The 17,622-nt window shown below is 40.0% G+C and overlaps 1 protein-coding gene across 19 annotated transcripts in view; it reads right to left on the bottom strand.

Moving 5' to 3' along the window:
* LOC129185874 (R3H domain-containing protein 2) overlaps positions 1–14,861 on the bottom strand; it is a 67,545-nt gene extending 52,684 nt beyond the window's left edge. For 9 of the 19 annotated variants that reach the window (XM_054783462.1, XM_054783474.1, XM_054783467.1 and 6 more), the window contains exons 1-2: positions 14,544–14,860; positions 14,117–14,164 (exon numbers count right to left, since the gene is read on the bottom strand). The gene's annotated coding sequence lies outside the window, so the exon portion shown is untranslated. Of the gene's footprint in view, positions 1–4,122; positions 10,111–14,027; positions 14,165–14,543 lie in introns of those variants that run through there. The other 10 variants (XM_054783458.1, XM_054783463.1, XM_054783466.1 and 7 more) reach the window with 4 other exon arrangements.
* Positions 14,862–17,622: the final 2,761 nt, after the last annotated feature.

The raw sequence follows: 17,622 nt of genomic DNA, 5'->3' as shown, positions 1-17,622 counted from the left end.
AGAGTTTCCCTTGTTCCCTTGCTTTATTTTATTTTATTAACACATTATAAAGGGGACACCTCCAGGTTTAAGGGAGAATTCTCCTATTTTCCATGAAAACTCCCCTTATTTCAAATGCAAATGTTGACGGGTATGCCCAATTATGCAAATTAGATTATTGTCATCCAATCCCTCTGCAACCAACCTCCATAGATAGATTGCAGTCCTGTGGCGAAACACTAAATACCTTTAGCCAGGGGTCCCCATTTTCCATAAACAATGCAATGAAACAAAAATAAAAATAAACTGGCAGCATCTGCCAAGCCCTCCTGAAATTTTGCCATCCCCAGTAGCAGTCAATATTGTGCCAAAAGTCTGTATTCATCATGTAAAGATCATGTGCTCCCACTTTGTGTATATATGACAATACCGAAAAGCCCAGCATCTGGTTCCCTCCAGATGGTGACCAGTGTGTTCCACGATGTGCACAAATACATCCATTTACCAGCGCCACATTTAACAACAGCTGGCAGTCTGGGGCTGCCATGCCAAAACAGCGATGGAGGCTTGAGCATTGCCAGCTATTGCAGGCCTAACCCAGAAATCCAGCAAGTGGCCAGTCATCCAAGTAAGGCAGTGCTTGCTGCACTTGCATAAAGTGACTTTTATAATGCGAGTTGTTTAACCCCAATATAGGGGTGAGGCCACCAAAATAACCAGGACATGACTCAGACCATTAGATAACAGAACAGACGATTGTGGTTACCTGGAAAAACTCCCAAAAACCTCTGTCCGTCTTTCTCAGGACAGCAGTTCCTGTTTTACCAGAAAAAATGAGCAAGATGCAACGTGAATGCAGGACACAATCTTTAAATTGTGGACAAACTACACTAACAGAATGACCCTCGTGTGAGATGTTCTTTCAGGCTCCAGGTGAGACAGCGTAAACCTTCTGACTTAAAGGCAATTACAGCAATAGTTACTCCAGGGGTTGCTATTGATTTTTTTGCCCCCCCCCCCCCCCCCCCCCCCACCCTCCCTCCCTCTCACTCTTGAACGTCCTCTGTTTCACGCTCGCTTCTTTTTCCCACGCACTGGCAATTAGTATGCAGGCTGCAGGAGCACCAAGTACCTGAGAAGCAGCGGAGTAAAGTTACAAAACAAACAGGATAAGAAACAGCCATATTATGTAAAACCTTGTGATGACATTACATGACATCACAAGGTTTTGCCTTGCTCTCTTGCCATGTCGCCACAGTAGATGGCATTGTAAATCAGGTTGCTTAAATAAGGCACTCTTCAACCTGCAAGTGACAGTCAACAACTAGCTTGATAACACAGGGCAAACGGACAGTCGTCAGGCAGAACGACAGTCTTACTGACCATGCGAGCCAAAAACAAATGTGGGTAACAACAACTAAGCGCTAACAGCAAACTCTAATTTACGAAGTGCCTGCAAGGCGTGCTGGGTACTCAACGCTACAATATAGTGAGCTATTACATGTACGCACACACACACTTACGCGGAGCCCAGGACACATTATGAATGTTTTTTTTTTTTGTTTGTTTGTTTTTAAAAATCACCTGTGTATGTTATAATTATATCTTTTGCAATATATCTATTGCTGTGTGAAAAACAAAACACCTGCAAGCCAATAACTTCATTTTCTGTCGTTAAATAAGGTTTAAAATGTTGCATATTTGCGGCACAAACCAAAAAGCTCGTTTCAACCGTCCACACACAAACACCATGGCAAATTATGCAAAATAGATGATGTCACCCCACTTCTACAGGTAATTTGCAAACCTATATGAAACACCGGCGCTCATTGATTTTTTGTTGCATTCAATTAAAGGATTACGCTTGTTATAATGACTGATATGACTATTAGAGATGTCCCGATACGTTTTCATCGATCCGATACAGATCTTGTACCCTTAAATATCACTTGTAAAATAAAAAAAAAAATCAAATGTACTTTTGTTATTTATTTTGTAGTGTATATTACAAAATCACAAATCATACATACTTTTATGGCTTATTTTGTAGTGTGTAAGAGGGTTGCCGCTACATGTAATGCATCGTGGCGGGGTGCCACTGCTCAGTGAATGCCGCCACACCTTGGAAAGTAGCTTTTCTTTACGTAAAAAAAATGTAAAAAGTAATACAGTGTACGGATGGACATATATGCTATATCAGGAGTGCCCATTACGACGATCGCCCATTACACTACGAAGGTGTTGGTCGCCTACATCATTACTGTCACTTCGTAGAGGTCATATAACATCAGCTGATATTAAGCCCCCTCCGCCTATTATTTACATGTTGACCACACTTAATTTAAAAAGAAAATATCTATCAAATATCATAAAAATGTTTCACGACACTTTATTTTGAAAAACATGCACCGAAATCACCTGTCTTCCCTGTTGGCACTTGACAGATAAGGAGTGGAAGAAATAGCTGAGAGAAAGACATTTAAAGTGAATTAATGCATTTGTTGTTCAAGCCTGTGGAGAAGACCCTAATGTTGACATTATTACTGACAGTACATTTAAATATATATATATATATATATATTTTTTTTTTTTTTTTTTTTTTTTTTTTTTTGTTCCTGCTACAGCGACGCAGCAGCAGCATAACACAGAGGCAATAGTCGGCCTCCCATGAAGCCCACCACCAGAGCTTAAAAAATCCTAGGGGAATGTTAGGCGTGATCAAGTGATATTACTCAGAAAATAGGCAGCATCAGAATTATGAGAAAAAATCAGCAGTTTACTTCTTTATGCATGTGGGGTATAGTTTTATCCCCAATGTAGTGGCAGCTAGGCATAATATAGCGAGGTTTGAGGTGCTCAATGAAACATTTCAACCTGACATTACTCACTACCGCTAGGGGCTCGCTCTTTTTTGTTGAACGTAATGACATTTTGCCGTCCCAAGTTTCCCGTCTGATGTCGCTTCATGTTCGCCATAAGGTAGGTCATCTTAAACTTCCCCAGTTCTGTCCCACCATGGGAAACTTGTACATGGCAAGTGGGCCCAAAGTCTGACACGGGTGCCATTTGCAGCCAACCAAGTAACAAGAACAAGATTAAATGCTGCAAGATATCACGGTAATGCTAATTTGTCACCTATCACCAAAAGCTGTGTTGTCTTTTTTTCTTTAAAATACTTCACTGCATAACATATGTATCCTACATTGTATTAACATGTTTAATAACGCAAAATGCAAAATAGTCCCTCCACCCGCCCCGTCCTGCAATTTTTGTAGCCAATGATGGAAAAAAAATGTAGACACCCCCTGCTCTACAAGGAAGCTATTATGGAGTCTCATTCTTCCAGGCTGTAACCATCAGAGCAGAGAAGCTTCTCCAAGCCAGGTCCCATCAACCTGAAACAGTCAATGAGGGCTCTTTTCTATTTATGGCTGCTGATTTTTTTTTTTTTTATTATTCAAGAGGGCTCTTCTGTTGTGCTTCTGCACTGCCCCCCCCCCCTCCTCTCATTTCACTGCTCTTGCACATTTCCTCTCACGCAATACTGGCAAGTGGATGCATATTGTCTTAGGGAGATCAAATGTAATTTGAATGTGCTGTTACTGCTGCTGCTGCACACCTAACCTGTCATGATGACAACCCACGGTGCCGCTGTGCCTCCCAGCTAAGATGATCATTGTGGATAAGCGTCAAGGTCTCTTAACACAGGACTTCCCACATGCAGCCTTATGTAAGCGACTAGGTTGTCCCTAGCACACACTCCTCCCCTCGCTACTCGGTATGACAGAGTTGCAACGATGCCTACTTGCTCCGTGACTCTCCTCCCCCGACAGCCAGACCACCTCCACACCCCTCCACCCACACTGGGAAACAGTGGAAGGGAATTCCTCATTATCTCAGCCGCAAATTGGAGGGAATCATGAAGACTGCCGAGTACAAACTGGATAAAACCTTCCTTTACTTAAGCCAGTTAGCCACTAATTCAAACTGACACAACTTGAGGTGCAAACCGCATTACATGCATATGGCCACTGATACTCGGCATAACTCTATAAATAGCCAGCAGAACTTCAAAGGCAAAGCACATTACATGGCACGCTTAGAGCACCATTAAAGTCAATGTACCAAGTATAACAAACTTACTGTATGAAGAGGTCATCTCTATTGATCTCCAGACAAGTCAGCTCAGGTTATTCACAATAACAGCATCACGGAAAGCAACTTTGGACCAGAAGGAACTTCCGCCGTTTGCTAAACGGCAAAGCTGAATGTAACCCATGCTTGGCAGCATGTAAAACAGTCATTCCACTTTTCTCCTTACTACAGCTTTTTCAATGTTGAGAGGCGTCGCTTTTTTTCTGAATGGAGCTCACACATGCACCCGCACATATAAATCCTAGCTTGCCTGCCGTCTCGCTCCCACTCTCATGCCATCCTGCTCAGTTTGCACGGTTCCCTTCTCTTGCAAACCCTCCCTTCCGTGTGGATTCTCTCGCTCGCTCGCTCTTCCTCGTGTATCTTGTTTGCTCTCTTGCCCTCTCTGTGCAAAAATATAATTGCAGTGACAGCCAAACGAGGGCTTGCAGGGAGCCCAGCTGTTTGTGAGGCTGCAGGAATCAGTCACAGTATATTTTTGATGACATTTCGATCCTACCATATGCAAGAAAAGCCTAAAGCAGACAAAATGCAGTCAAAATATACATCTAGTCTCTGTGACTGATGGGAACCTCTCTTGGGTCAACACCAAGCGAGTATTAAGTACTGACAGCTGCTGTAATGAATTGGGGGGGGGGGGGAATGTTATAAAAAGGATTTGAAAGGGAAGATAGCGGGCCAAATTAATGAAAAAAACTCATTAGCTGGGAAAACCTTAATCCCTCAAGACGACATATTTGCATGTTTCTCCCCGCAGCTCCTTCTCTGCCAACGGTGGTGAAGAAAAGGAGGAGGAGGAGGAAGTCAAAAGTTCATCATCAAAAGAAGCATCTCCAGAGAACTTGGGAGAAGGTAGAATTTCGAGGGATGTCTGCTTTGCGCTTCTGTTGATAACACAAGCTACATCAAGCACCATCTTTGATTTGGCATACAAGATACAGCATGGATGCATTTGGTAGCAATCATCTGAGCAGCAATATTCTACTCAGCAAGACACTAGCAAGAAAACAGGGGTTCAGAACATACAATGATACCCTTTAAACAATAACAAACGATAGGTCATTTTTAGTGGCGCACGATAATTATACTGGTATGAGAAATTATGACGTCATACCTGTAAATCCAGTAACATTAAAAAAACAGCTCCAATGAGGCGAGATTGGCCGTACTGTGCTGTAGGTGGGTTAGCGTGAGCAAATCAAGCGCTCCTTTTCTGTGAAATGCTGCAAACAGCCTGTCGTAACTTCCCTTGAGCTCACTTGTAAACAAACATGGAGTCGAACATGTGGGACTTGTCACTGTTTCAGAGGACAACAATTGGCCAAATGCTCTAAATGCTCTGCAAACATTCTGGAACATATCTGGCTGATACATCAAACAGTATCAGCCACCTGTAACACCAGCATCGATACAACGTCCGGGGCCCAGAACTTGCTCCTATCGCTGCGTTGTTTGAAAAGGTTTGTCAGAAAAGACCAGGCCCGGTTGTTCAAAACTCTGTTATTTTAACCGAGTTTTGGACAACAACATAACGGTGCCGTTAAAGTTAACAGTTGGTTAAGTCTACTTAACCAGAGGTTAAATAAATAACCGAGTTTTGAACAATCGGGCCCAGAGGGCTAAAGCCATTTGTGATTTCATCATGGAAATGATGGCGCTGGATGACCGACGCGTTTAACATCTTTGAAGATACTTTTGTCAGCTCGTAAACCCCTCGAAGCCAGGGTTTGTACTTCTGAGCCGCCGCATTTTTACCTCCAGGTGTGCACAAACTACAGTTCAATCTAAATTTTAACTACATAATACATATAGTTATTTTTCGAGGAGGTATTTTTTGTGACGCAAAATTCTGTTGAACATACATTGCTTTGAGAAGTCAAACTTTTAAGTGGCCCGACCAACTAACTGGAACTATGTTCCTCATCACCAAAATCCGACCAGCACTCAGCTCATGGGACGAAGTGGGGGGTAAGTCACTGTGGATGCACTATGCTGCTGATGGGGATATCATACAACTTTCAAATCAGGTGTTGTACCAAGAGACCTTAAAGCAGCCAAAGTAATACCACTGTTCAAATCTTACCCTTTTCTCTAAAGTAATGGAGAAGCTTAGTTTTTGTAAGAATAATAAAACATTTAGGCAGAAGTAACATATAGTATCATATAACCACGATATGGATTAAGAAAAAACTACAGAAATGGCTCTTTCACAGTTTGCTCATAAAACCTCTACAGACCTAGATAACAAAAAAATATCTCTTGGTGTATTTTTAGATTTATCCAAAGCATTTGATACAGTTCATCATATTCTCATTGCAAAACTACAAATATATGGATTTTATGGCATTGTCTTGACACGGTTACAGGATTGTCTAAATGATAGAGAACAGTATGTATGATTCAATAAGCATAATTCAAATAGAGGTAGGATAATGTGTGGGGTTCCTCGGGATTAAATTCTTGGGTACCTCCTTTTTTTAATTTACATGAATGATCTTCCTATTGTCTGTAAAAATGTACTCCCTCTCTTATTTGCTGATGACACATTTGGTTATATCACATGAAAATTGTAATACGCTGATTAGAGAAGCAAATGAAGTTCTACCGTCTGTTTCTATGGTTTCAGATGAATAAACTCTTCCATCCATCCATTTTCTGTGCCGCTTATCCTCATTAGGATCGCAGGGGTATGCTGGTGCCTATCCAAGCTGACTTCGGGCAAGAGGACTGGTCGCCAGTCAATCGCAGGGCACATATAGACAATCATTCACGCTCAAATTCATACCTATGGACAATTTAGAGTCGCCAATTAACCTAATATGCATGTTTTTGGAATGTGGGAGGAAACGGGAGTACCTGGAGAAAACCCACACACGCACGGGGAGAACATGCAAACTCCACACAGAAATGCCCAACAGAGATTCAAACCCAGGTCTTCCCGATCTCCTCACTGTGTGGCCAACATGCTCAGCCACGGCGCGGCCCTAAATAAACCCTTAATACCCAAAACCCAATTTAATTTTATTTTGTAACAAAAATAAGAAGTATAATAATTAACCCAACAAAATATATGTAAAAAATTCCACATTGATCTGATTTGTAAAAAAAAAAAAAAAAAAAACAAGAAGTCAATTGGCATCTTGTGTAGAGTCCGTTCATTGATAAATCATTCCTGTTTTTTTTTTGTTTGTTTTTTTATTGCTTCATTTATCCATACATTACTTACTGCAGTACTGTTGTCCCACTTATCTCAATAAGATTTTTCCAATTCAAAAGAAATTTTGAAGATTCATCAGTTTTTCCTAAGAGACTGGACTCATCTGCTCCGCTTTTCAAATAATTCAAACTTCTCTCAGTTTTTGATGTGAATATTTACCATACCTGTGTCTACATGTGCAGATGTTCATTAAACTCATGTCCTTCCTAAAGTTTTCCAGAACCTCTTTATGCTGTCTTCCGTTATTCACAATTATCCTACACAATATTCAAGTCTATTTTATTGTCCTTATTGGCAAACTTCTGTCAGTCAGTATTCTCTAAAATATTGTGCACTACATCTTTGGAATAATTTAGGTCCTGCACTTCAATCAACATAATTTAAAAAGCATCTAAAAAGGACAATTTGTATTTGATGACTTGTAATTGGATTTGTACTTTTTATGTTTTTACGTTAGAGTATTATACAGTTATATTGTAATTTAATTTTTTTCTCTCTCGCTTTCTTTTTCCCTACCTACTGTATAATTTTGGGGAGGTATTCACATAAGCCTCTTTTGGCTTCCATCCTCTCCAGCACAATGATGTTAACTGTTTATAAATTGTGTTGTTTCCTTTTTTCCCACTGTTTATGATGTTCAAATAAATAAATACAACGTCATGTCAAAAAATCCAAACTATCCCTGTAATTCTGGCTGAGCAGTTTGCTCGTTACTGCTATTACAACATTGGTTCTGTTCATGCTGCGTGATTTCCACTTTGTAATGCACTCTGCATCATTATTAAAGTTTAAAACTAAGTTGTTCCATATAAGTTTGCACATTTAGCAAATACTGTAAAAGCCTCTCTCCAATTAATGCCCTGTCCTCTTTACAGTTTAGGGAAATAAACGCCGGCTCTGTTACAGAATTTGTCTATGAAGGTAATGTAGTCGAGTGCATGTCCTTATGGTCATCTCATTAGGTGGCAGGTGACAAAAAAATAAAATTCAAATCAAAAAAGCAACAGATTGAAAACACGGCTAATAATGTATTGCCATAGTTCACTCTCACAGCTTTTGCCCAACAGGCATGCCCTACCAATTACAGCCATACCTCTTATATGAGGGAAGTGTTATGTTTCGCAGGACAGGAGCGAGCTCTTCCTGTCCTGTGCCTTTATTTTGGCAAGCTGTACTTCCTGCGTGGTGACGGAGACAGCCGCTTCACGCCTGGTGGCCGGACAGCTGCGGCCAATTGTCATTTATGGTAGTTAAAAGGCCAGCGCCGTCGTATGTGCGCCGCTGGTTCATTGCCATTGTCTTTGTCTTTGTTATCCATGCTTCTTGTCTCCAAGTCAGTGCTGTCACTTGAACTACTTGTATTTACATACCTGGACTATCTGCACTTTTTGTCACAGAGCCTTTTCTCTGTCGCTTTTTGTTTTTTCCTGTTTTACACTATTAAAGAACCTTTATTTTTGCACTCCATCGCCTCTTCTCTGCACACTGGGGGTCAAGTTTCCGACAGCACCAGCCAAAACGTAACAGGAAGGCTCTGAAGGCAAGCAATGTCAATCACCCGCTAACATTACTCATCCAGATCGCCTACTGATATGCATATTTGCCAACTGTCTTTCCCTATAGCAACAAATGGACAATCGCAGTACAGCCGTGGGAAAAACCCAGTTTGACCACATGACTGGGATAAAGTGTACAGCGTTAATGCCGTCTAATGCTTCCAACTGACAAGCCTTCCTTTTGCATTCGGGTGCACGTCATTCGCGAGTCAGCAAAAGAAAAGGCTTAGAAAGAAGGGATGGAGAAAGGGGAGGAGCTACATGAGGATCAGTGGCCAAAGATAAACCGTTTCAGAGCTGTGAACGTCATCACCGGACAGGTTGAGCGGTGTCTACACGCCACATCATGAATATATCATAAAAAAGGCTCACACTAAAGTATGCTTTAGTTAAATTATGTTTTCAACCTCAGAAAAAAAAACGATTAATTCATTTCCAATTAATAAATGTGTTCAACCCCTAAGGTTAACTTCCTTTCACACTTGTTTGACAGTGAAAAATGATACTGAATGATAGGCTGCCTGCACAATTTATGACGCCTTTATGATGGTGACAACAGGGACAGCTATCATAATCAATTCGCTGACTGGATTGTGTTCTTACAAATTCTGTCAAATGTGGGGAATTGACTGGATTATTATTCATGTCTTGAAGCAACTGATGCAAAATGGAGCGCACTACTCAGCTACAAGAAGAGGTGCTGTTGATTCAGCATGAAGAAGTCAACAAGAGGTCAGCTATGCGAGGATGGAGGTACAAGTACATCCATGCTATGGCACCATTATACAACACTAGCATCAAAACTGGAGATCAGAACATTCAGAGAGAGTCTCCCTTTAAAGAATAATTCATATTTCACATAGAGATTTTCACATGATATCAAAAACAGAATTAATCAATTAATTCATTATTGATATCAAGCAAATGCCATCCCTTGGCTACAGTTTGATCCTGGAATTGATTCATTCAATTTGCATCATTCGGAAACTTTTTTGGCAATATGAACAGATAGGACCATAAAGGTTCCAGTGTATTTTTTTCTAGAGAACATCATGCATCATAACCCTCCAGCTATGCAGCAATGACTGAAGTCAGTCAGACAAACTGTAGCCAATCTGGAGGCGAGATTTAAAGCCCGTCACCTCCCCTCTGACCTGATCAATAATTTACATGAAAGCAAACCACGAAGGATACGAGTGGAAACTCTTCTTCTGAGTGGAGGTTTGGGGGGGGGGGGGTGAGGCATACACAGAAAAAAAGACGACTGGAAATGAACACAAAATAGAGAAGAAATGGAGTTGAAAGATGAGAAGGAAGGAGTAAAGATGGAGAAAGGCAGTATCAGAGGAAAGCGATGATAGCTGCAGCAGCAACAGCACCACCACCACGCATGGTGCTCTGGCAGAGATCTATAAATAGCTCTTCAAATCTCACTAGAAAAAGACACTCTTCTTCTGCTGCTGCTGCTGCAAACAAGACATTCACAGACATCGGATGAAGCACGCTGGCGAACAAACCACATCCTGTTGGATAAGAGCTGCCTGTTTCAATTACATCAGACTATGAAATGCCATTTAAAAATGACAACAAAAAAAACTTTCATGTTATGCATACCATCTTAGCTGGTGTAAATATTTGATGGTGGGAGGGGCAGCCAAGCTATACTCGCACATAAACTCAAGCTCTGCCCTAAAAATGGTACAACTTGGGAGTTCAAACCATCATCATGCGAGGATTATCCCTTTTGCGACATAGGAAAGGGTCTGACCGCGCAGTAGGATATACTGTAAGCATGACGTTTCATTAATAAATATCACAAGTCTGTGGCTGATTTGGAGTCCTTCTGTTTATTGTATATTATGCAAGGTGGCAGTTAATAAGCGGCAAGAGAAGTGATCACTGTGGCTTTTGACTTCTCTGATTATTTCTAGCATTTCTATTCAATTATACTATGCAAGGGGGGTGCCCTGAAATGATATTTTTTGAAAACGGCTTCCAGAGTGGGATAACCTGAAAAGGCCGTTTTGATGATGTCACCGACTCACCGCCACCCCGTCACCGTCACTTGACCACAAGTCGACTGGCATGACTCACCCCTGTCGACATTCTCCTGATATTTTGTTGTCTGATACTCCATAATGACTCACAGAAGTAATTCCACTTCTCGTAAGTCCAGATGAGCCTTGGAAAGCGTAAGACAACGGACTTTTGCGCTTGTGTTCTTTCGTCTACGGTTTGGTGTGTCATGTGGTTCTGTCGGAGGGTCTGTTCACAGCGCCACACGTACAGTAGGTGTGCCTTATGAATTACATTGTTTTCACTGAGATGCAATTTTTTTTTCAACCTGCCAGAAATAAAAAATAAAAATATCTCTGGAACGTTTACCGTGTGCACAAGGCCTCAGCGTGCTGAGGCCAGGGAAGTGAACCAGGTAACACTTTATATTAAAGCTGCTTGTAATAACCTTTAATAAGCAGTAATTAAAGTTAATAAACCTCATATTATAGTAATAAGATGTATATATTAAATGCTTATTTGCATTTTAATGGGACATTTCTTGACAATAGTGGTCAGGTAATGGATAATGATGCCTTAGAAAGGCTAATAAATCCTGGTATTATGTACTTATTAACAGTTAACAATGCTGCTCTGCAGCTACTGGATCTAAAGTGGGAACAGTGCTTTATTAGGATGAATAATGAAAGTAGTGTGCACTTATTAACAGTTAAAATGCTGTGCTCTCATTAGGATAGAATATGTAATAAATCAATAATGCATGATTAATGTATTATTGCTATAATGTATCATATCTAACCTTAACCTTATTAATATAATAAAAGTCTTATTAACTTTAATTCCTACTTATAGCACCTTAATATAAAGTGTTACTATGAACCACACTCACACAAGCAAACTGGACATAAGGTGTCAAGATTGCTTAGCGTATACCCTTAGCATATACCCTTAGTATTATTATACATTGGTTAGCTTCTCTTTACACTTGTAAAACAGTCCAAATTAAAATGTGACAAGCAAGCAAGCAAGCAAGCAATAAGTCATTGCAACGCAACAAAAACGTGGCTAAGTAACACGGTAAGGGGAAATATGTGGACAGGTGGGAAGGATAGTCCATCATGTTTTCTAACACGGCCTTCAACAGCAGCAGCACACTGTTGATTCAATGAGTCACCTCCATTAAATGTGTCTCTGGAGCACGCTGCACTCAACCATACCAGCTTGAGATCCACAATCACACCATATTCGTCAGTCACAGACATCACACCCAGCAATAGATTCACTAACGCTGCAGATATACACGATGTTTTCAAGACAACCGCGACGTCAAACCAGACTATTTTTGCTCTGGGCGTCACACAACTTGTCCTGTACACACCGATATTTGATGAATATTTACGCTTGTTTTTTTGGTTTTTTTCCTCTTTTCGGAGACACATGCTGTTTTTCCCCACAGCAGATGTTCGAATCACAGCTCGAGCAGTCTGTGCAGAGATCGCACCTTGTGTGACACAAGCGCCTCTTCATCTATTTCCAGCTCGTGTCAAAATGTGAAGTCACAGCCGTGTTTGTCAAGCATAAGTGCAGGGTTTCCGCTACATGTAATTGATCGTGGCACAGCGCCACGACAAAATAAAGTTACTTGAAAATAATGTTAAGTAATATATTGTATGAATGGAAATAGATATATGCTACATAGATACATATATACCTTATCATTTATTCACATATTGACCACATTTAGTTTGAAAACAATTGAAAATATCATAAAAATATTCCACTGTGCTTTATTTTGATAAACACGCACCAGGATCGCCCGTCTTCCCTGTTGGAACTTGCGCACGTGTGACCAGAGAGACATTCATTTTGTTTGTTATTACGGTGAGAACGAAAAACAGCCTGTAAAATGTGGAGGCAATAGACGACAGCTTGTCACAGGCTAAGCTCATCTTTGCCCGCGTGTGTGATCCCTCACGTTTCAATCTCATTCGACTTTCTGGCATTTTTGTTTACACATTTTGTCTGGCCCTCACTGCCTCTCTGGCGGCGGCTAGCTAGCTCGTTTTTGTCCCACGGGCGAGCTACAAATGGCTATCACGTTCATGGGATACATGCTAACTTTTTGAAAGTGTCACTTAACAATCTTGCTCTCTTGTTATCGTTAGAATACTTACGGCTTGTCTTCACAACACTAGTTGTGTGTCTAAGTTGGATAGATATTGACGCTATAGTGTCGCTATAGTGACTCATGTCGGGGGTCGCCGAACAGGAGTCGAGGATAACTGGTATAAACGGTTTAGTAGCCCCTGAAAAACATGCAACAACCACTTAACGACAACTCAGTTGCAAACAACAATCACATGACCTGGAAACGGAAGTTGGTGGAAATGTCTGATCATTGGTGGTGAGTACCTACACATTTTAAACTTTGAATGTGTTTAATAAGTGTGTGAGGCATATTAAAGGCTTAAACCTGGATTGCGTCACAAACGAACAATGGCAATTGTAGAGAGAAGGGCTCTGGAGCTGAATCTTGTAAGTACAACAATCGCTTATTGCAAATGTGGATCAAAATCCAAAGAGAACATCAACGTCAAGCTGGCAGGAGGGTTTGGCTGTGTGCGGGAGTGGGGGCTGAGGGTGAGTTAAGGAGGCGATCCAATCAGAACGACTGTTTTCGTGAAGTAGGGCTGTTGGAGTTTCCACTGCAAAAACAATACCGTATGCTACAGTAGTGAAACAAGTTACAAGCCGCAATATGGACGTATTTCACTTCTGACGCTACAGAGAACAAGACATTACGTAAACCATGCGGAGCCATTATTAATGCTAAAAACAACTGACTTGAGGAGTCTGAGTTGGTCTCACTATTTCTGGATGTACTGTTTGCATATTTTTGTTCGCAAAGCAAGCATTGGCAAAACGTGGGACTCTAATGATGCACATTGGGGTGCAGGAATGGTGTATTACAAGAGTATCAAAAGAGACGCCATTAAGTCATATGTCTTATTTTGTGCTGTTGCTGCTAGTGGGTATAAATAATAACGTGTTGTCAACAGCCAAGCGTCAATTCATTTGAATTATTGTCGCTCGATGCAATCTACCTTGGGACTTTAAAGATGGTGCTTCACATTCAGGGTCTACTCAAGGAGCGTGGAGCGTAACATCGATCACAAGTCTTCTTTAACCTCACCTTTTTTCCCTCTAGGGTCCGTGTGAAGAGTCCTTCAGGTTGTGGAGTCTGTGGAGAACAAATGGTGGTGTGCTTGAGAACATAGCTAAAAAAATATTAGCTTGCCCACACGCTAACAATAGCTAGCTCGTCCGACGCATATAATTAGCCACACGCACAAACGCGCACGCACGCGCGCGCGCACACACACACACACACACACACACACACACACACACACACACACATTTTATCATGGAGTTAACGTTAGCATACAAGCTAGCCTTTTCTTTGCGCGTAACACCAACTAACAAACCCTCACGCTAATCCTACATGCTGATAACCGATGCTAGGCAGATAGGCGTGTCTTTCGTACAACGCCGAATAACCACTTGTCAGCTGAGGCGCGAGCTGGCGGTGTCGCTAGCAAACGGCTCGTAAGACTTACCAGGGCTAATGCTAGCGAATGCTAGCTGCTTGGCGCTGCTGCTGGTGGTGGTGGTGGTGGTGCTTCACTGCAACCCCGACTGTCAAAATAACGCCGCGTGAGCCGAGAGCGGCGTGAGCATTAATGGCAGCTTGCTGACTCCTTGATAGTAAAACACAAGCCTAACGCACAATACATAAACTATAAAACGAATGGAAAGTAACGGAAAAAGGAAAGAAAACGCGATTCTCCCCGCCGTCTCAGCTCCGGCTAATGAGTGTGTACACTGTAGCGCCGTCACTTTTTTTTTCCCACCAAAGGCTGTGGCGTACTCCGGGCCTCAAGGGGGCGCTCTTACACAAAACATGGACTCCATCAATAAACTACAGCTAGCTTATGCTAGGATCAACACACACATAGAATGTCTATGGATCAACAAATATGGGATCAACAGGCGTCCTGTCATTACTCATAAATATTAAAATAATAATTTCATTATTCATCAGTATTCTTTGTTAAGTAAATGTATGATGATAAAAGGTGGGGGCTCACTTTCCACTATAACACACACTTGGCCAAAACACTTAAGTATATCTGACAATAATGATAGAATATCTAGCAATATAAACAAATCTATATAAAACCCTCCCGTTTTCAACGGGAAACTACCTTATTTTGCCTTTCTTTCCCGGCGCCCTCCCGTTTTAATAGTTTCCCGTATTTTTCAATATATATATTTGTATTATTATTTTAAAAATCCTCCCAGGTTGTGCCGAAGCCGTGCAGCTTTCGGTCAGCTCGGCAACACTCGGGTATCATCGACGCAACTCATCAGCTACAGATCAGTGCCTGTAGCCCGTAGCCGGTAGAGTCAGGCCTTCAAAATAAAAGAAGCACGCCAGTAAAACAGTAAAATACTCTTTAACACGTTGACATTACAATAGGCAGTCGGGTCTTTACACGAATATGCTACTTTGAGAACAAAGCTTGTATGGTATGTTTATTTGTTTCAGACATGAGTAACAAGTAACATGAAGGAAAATCGCAAGTTTAATTTGTTTTGGCTGAAATGTGCATTTTTGCTAACTTGGTAAAAGACTGCATCCTCATTATTCATTATTATATTCCACTATTAAATAAAATCTTACCAGCACAGTTTTCTTCACTCAGATGAGTTACTTGTAGCGCTGACTCATGACGCAGTACTTTTTTAAACATTATATACACTGGGGAGCTGCGATTTATCTCATAATATAATTTTATGAAGTGAAAAAAATTATTGGGTGTGCCTTCGGCCCTTTAAAATTGTGTACTGCATGTTACTAAGTACTAGACATAATACAATGAATGTATTATAGCAGGGGTGGTCAAAGTGTAGCCCGGGGGCCATTTGCGGTCCAGGGCTGTTGTTATATTGGCCCACGGTACATTCTAAAAGATATTTGAATAAGAAAACTCTATATAAAAAAAGGAAAAACAGCAAAAACGGAAACATGGAAACATGGAAAAATCAGCAGTAATTTTACAAGAATAAAGTCAAAATATTATTTTGGAATAAACTTGTAATCTAATAAAAAAGGTTTTAATCTCCCGAGAATAACGTTGTATTATGAAGGGAAAAAATGTAATTTTAGTAGCAGAAAATTTAAATATTTTTTTAAAAATGCTATTTTTTTAAAGTTGTAATTTTACAAGAAACAAACAAAACAAAGAATAAAGTTGCGATTTTTGGAAAATCTGGTATTTTAATTGTAATATTTTATTAATATTAATATTAAAATATTTTGAAAAGAACATTTACAAGAATAAAGTTGAAATGTTTGTAAAATTATTTTTAAAGAAGCAACAAAAAAAGCAACAGCAGAAATGGGAAAAAACAGCAGAAATTTTACAAGAACAAAGTCAAAATATTAAGAGAAAAAGCTGTATTCTAATGAGAAAAAGATGCAATTTTACAAGAGTAAATTTGTAATATTATGAGGAAAAACAATGTCATTTGAACAGCATAGAAATGAAATATTAAATTAAAAAATCCTTTTTTAAAAGACGTAATATTATGAGATACAACCAAAACAGAGAATGAAGTTGCAATTTTTGGAAAATTAGGTTGGGGAAAAACTTATAATATTATGAAAATAAAGTGAAAATATTATGGGAATAAAGTCATAATACTGCGAGAAGAAAATTTACAAGAAGAAAGTTGAAATAGTTGGAAATTAAAAAAAAAACACACAATAACCGCAGAAGTGATTTTACGAGAATAAAGTCAAAATATGAAAAAGAAAAGTTGTAGTCGAATGAGGAAAAAAGTTGCAATTTTACGACAATAAGCTGGTAATATTATGGGAGAAAATAATGTTATTTTAGTAGAGTTTCCCCTATATCACAAAGCTGAAATGCATTTTTTTTCTTGAAATATGTATTTAATCTACTTGAGATCTTCCAGTCAGGATTTAGGACCACAGCCAGTGGCAGTTCTGGCTTGAATGATGCCCTGGGTGGACCGACACTAATTATGAAATCCACATTATTTTTCAGTTTTGGGTAACTTTACCATTGTTTTAACCTCTGGCAATTCACCACTTACCTTTGTACCATTTCAAGCTATTCATTGGACTGGTACGATTTGAAATTCAATAAATAACTGGAAAAATTGGGGTGTTCTAAAACTTTTGACCGGTTGTGTATATGAAGTTATACCTTTATCTTTGGTCCCCGTTTCTCCTCTTCTTCTTTTCTACTCTTTTTAAATTGTGCACCTGATGGCTTTGATTTTCTCTTTTCCATATTTTGTTGACAAAAATATCGACACTTAATTGTCTTCTCCCAATGACACTCAAACAGCAGTCAAGGCTAAACCAACTCACATTGAGTCACAACTCCCTATTTTTTATTTCACATTTTAGTAGTGAAATAACATGTTTGAGACTCTTGGTCTGCGATAAAATGAATATAATATAATAAGAATGAAATATGTCTTATTTTTGAGCAATTGCTGGTGTAATTTGTTGTTTTTAACCGTATAATTAACCTGAGGGCTGAGGCACAGCGGTGAAGTGAGCCCCACCATAATCTGTTTGGTTTGGTCACGACATTTGAT

This window comes from Dunckerocampus dactyliophorus, chromosome 8 (genome assembly GCF_027744805.1).
Source record: "Dunckerocampus dactyliophorus isolate RoL2022-P2 chromosome 8, RoL_Ddac_1.1, whole genome shotgun sequence".
Taxonomy (NCBI): Eukaryota; Metazoa; Chordata; class Actinopteri; order Syngnathiformes; family Syngnathidae; genus Dunckerocampus; species Dunckerocampus dactyliophorus.
Note: the sequence above shows the minus strand (reverse complement) of the source record. Positions and strands in the feature narration are given on the sequence as shown.